This window comes from Salvelinus sp. IW2-2015, linkage group LG4q.1:29 (assembly GCF_002910315.2).
Source record: "Salvelinus sp. IW2-2015 linkage group LG4q.1:29, ASM291031v2, whole genome shotgun sequence".
Classification (NCBI taxonomy): Eukaryota; Metazoa; Chordata; class Actinopteri; order Salmoniformes; family Salmonidae; genus Salvelinus; species Salvelinus sp. IW2-2015.
The window spans coordinates 74,493,608-74,497,768 of record NC_036842.1 but is presented as its reverse complement, the minus strand read 5'-3'; positions in this window follow the sequence as shown (position 1 = coordinate 74,497,768).

The window sequence follows — 4,161 nt, the reverse complement described above, 5'->3', positions numbered from 1 at the left end:
CCCTCTGTCCCTCGGACCGCTATCCGCTGTGCTCAATTTCTAGGAACCACACACACTATATTTATTTTCCATCAAATGTCTTTTCCGATGGACGCCTCTATTTTTTCCTAAAAAGGTTGTTCGATTCATGCTGACCACCTCTACCAGCACTTAAAAACTACACGTTCTACGTATAGAGTCATCCCCCATTTTTAAAACACCAGAAACACGCTCTGTATGTAAAAAAAGTTCAGAAGTCATGCCTACCTTAACCATGATCTGACATGCATCGCCAAGTCTGTGTGCTATGTGTCTCCTCTCTGGATAAATGAGTAGCCGCAGTGGTTCCTCTGTCACGGTTCTGCTGCCTCATCAAACACAAAGTATGTGGCGATGACGACGACGCCATGACCTGGCTCAGTTGCTGATTGAATCTAGTTCCCTACTTTCTGAATGGAATGCTCTCAACCATCTGGACCGTCAAAGGGCACGACGCGATGCCCTTCCGAAGGCGCTTCCCTGCTGCATCACAACCCCTTGCGACTTTTATCCTAAAAATCAGCACAATATCAGTCAAGTCGCCACAGCGTATACGCCGTTTGATGCCGATCCCAGTTCATCCACAGCTAATCATATCAAACACCAACTCTCCATCACCCATGTTCTAGCGAAGCTGTATGTTCTCGAGAGGCGTTTGGACACTGCTGCGTAAAATACCCCTTTTAAAGTCATAGGGATTCTTTACTCTGGGATTCAGGTGTGTGTGTGTGTGCGTATGTGCGTGCTCGTGTCGTGTCGTGTGTTGCCCCCGAAGACGCAACCTGTCTCGATAGCGAGTGACGTCGCAGCACCGTGCCGCCGCAGGGTGAAGGGTGCGTGTGTCAATGCGGTATAGCGTCGCGCCACTCGTGTCGCTGTTTCAATGAGCGTTTGAATGGCCCCCTAGACTTTGGGCTTTTGCAATCCCTGTGGCAGACACCGATGAGTTAGCTCATTGAACAGGCGAGACCCCGTGGTTTTCACCTTTCACCGCTCTCTTCCCCCTCTACCTCTCTCGCGTTTATCTGCTTCTCTTCTTTTCTGTTCCCTTACCTGATCAATTCTTCTTCTGTCGGAGCCAGTCAGCGTGTCAGTGAGGACTGGGATTTTGAAGCAGCTTTCGTCTCTCTCTGCCTCCTGAGTTGACAATGAACTTACTCTCGCTCGGCATCCCTGAGCCCCAGTCTATGCTACACCGTCTACAGTCATGCCGACGCAGCGTCGTACGGTGAAGAGGACATGCTTCATCGAGTGTATCTAAAAAATGGCTACGATAAGCGTGCCCACTCTGAAAGATAACAGTTGCTGGGAACTGTGATTTTTCAAACAAGCCACTTTTGAAATTACATTACCAGCTTATTGGGTGGACCCTTGCCCTTTCAGAGAGAAACATTTGGAAAACACGCAGGCCACCTCAAACAACTTTAAAACTAGACACAAGAGGCAAGAGAATATGGAAAATAGTTGTTTCTATTTGGATAGTTCGTGCTAACCCTGTTCTTCTTTCACTTGGGTTTTTTAAATAAGGCAGTGCGCTGGCTGGCTACTACTGGGGGTTAAAAACTAACATGTCGCACTGATACTGAGATCTGAAACGAGTGCTAAAGATTCTCTAATTTGGACCCAGGTCCAAAAGGTGCCTTCCTCTCCTGGCCACTCTCCCAAGGGAACAGGGCCCTTGGTGATGCCCCAACCACTGTGGCTGGTTTGTTGACGATTTGAAGGCGCAAAAGATGAACGGAGATGACACTACAACAGACCCTTGTAGTATTGGATAAGATAGGGAGAGCCGGGGCTCTCCTTTCTCTCTCCCAACAAATTATTGGGTTGTTTAACTAGGAGAGAGATTCAACATTGAAGGGGGTCTTGTGGTAGACAATACAATGAACAGCGATATATATCCTTTGAGATAAACTAACCTTGGACCTTGGAACAAAAGGACCGGTAAACTTGACCCTTTTTGGACCACTTGTAGACACTAACCTAACAGCACGAAGGAAAGACCACCACTGTACCAAGGCACAATCCTTTTAAATGTTATGATGAGTAGCAGATACACTTAGAAATGCACAAGGGGAAACGGCCCTCTTAACAACGCACATCAGCGAGTACCACGAAGACCCGCACGTCTTCTGCCGAGCGGCCTTGACACAACAAGTTTGACTGACTCGTCGTTTGAATTCAGGGAGCGGGACGGTCTTGAAACCTAGGTCTCTCTTGTGCACCAAAGGAGAAAGCTCCTTTAGCCCCCCACTTGACTAAAAAGCATCTTTATCTGGTTTGGAGCACAATGACAATTTTTTGATGGTCTCCATCTAAGGCCTTTTGTAGTACAGGCTTTACTACTCTACTTCCCATATTTTAGCGCTCTACTATTATGGGCATCAGGCCAAACAGTTATCATACACCTTTTTTTCTCCAGGCTTACTTTCATTGAGCAGCAGATGCAACATATACTGGAACAGGTTTCCAACACTAAACACGAGATTGCTCAGCCGCAACTGTCTGTCACCATAGGCCTCTCAATAATCGAGCTGCAGCTCATACACTATGCCATCTCTTTTTCAAGTTAGTCCGTGTGTGGTTCGAGATTGTCAGTGTCCGTGTGGGGGGGTCGTTCGTTGACAAGGTCCAGACAGCGGGACGGAGGTACTGGGGTTGTCGTTCGTTGACAAGGTCCAGACAGCGGGACGGAGGTACTGGGGTTGTTCACTCAGCCACAGCACAGATGCCTCTTAGTAGAAACACACTATGGATCTCTCTCTCTCTCCCCCTCTCAGCGCTCTCCTCCCACTTTATTCCTCTACTACACTCACTCACTGTTTAACAACACATTGAGTAGTGAAGGTACACTGAGTATACAAAACATTAGGAACACCTGCTCTTTCCATGACATAGACTGACCATGTAAATCCAGGTGAAAGCTATGTAAACTGTTAAATCCACTTCAATCAGTGTAGATGAAGGGGAGGACACAGGTTAAAGAATATGTTTTTTTACTTTGAGAGATGGATCATGTACGTGTGCCATTCAGAAGGTGAATTGGCAGGACAAAATATTTAAGTGCATTTGAACGGGGTATGGTAGAAGTTGAGTATGTCAAGAAATACAATGCTGCTAGGTTTTTCACGCTCAACAATTCCCCATGTGTATYAAGAATGGTCCTTCCACCCAAGGACATCCAGCCAACTCGACACAACTGTGGGAAGCATTGGAGTCAACATGGGCCAGTGTCCCTGTAGAGTTCATGCCCCGACGAATTGAGGCTGTTCTRAAGGGGCAAAACGGGATGCAACTCAATATTAGGTAAAAGTGTTCCAAATGTTTTGTATACTCAGTTTATATCTCAGTGAAAAAGTTATGACGAAAATCATTAGGTATTAATTAGTGGAAAAGTTCCCCTGATGACAGCATCAGACCCATGAGCCGGAGTGTCAGGATTTATCTCAGCTTTTACAAACAAGTCTGTCTTCATGGAGGACACACAGCATCCTAAACCTCCTCTCTTCCATATCTCCTGGGACATGGGGAATCTCATCACGTCATCACCCCCTCATCATGTCATCGCCCCTAAATGCACACACACACACACACACATTCTATGCATCTCCATGTCTCTCTCTCTCTCTATTCTCTCTCTCTCTGCAGATGACTAATATGAGGTTTTGTATTATTATTATAAACCAGTCATGCTCTTTGATAGTAAACCATCCATACCAATGAATCAGGGTCTTAAACTCTCATAACCACACACACACGTAACTACTGTAGCAGCAGATGTGTTGGGATCATTCAGATGTTATGGTTTGCGAAAATCTCCATTAGTCCTCTATAACGATCTGATATAGACGTGTTTGTGTTTTGAAATTAGACTAAGATTAGAGTTCTAAACTCAGCAAAAAAGAAACGTCCTCTCACTGTCAACTGCGTTTATTTTCAGCAAACTTAACATGTGTAAATATTTGTATGAACATAACAAGATTCAACAACTGAGACATAAACTGAACAAGTTCCACAGACGTGACTAACAGAAATGTCACAGTCACATCCCTGTCATGCAGGAAATCACGCACAGAACGAGCAGTATGGCTGGTGGCATTGTCATGCTGGAGGGTCATGTCAGGATGAGCCTGCAGGAAGGGT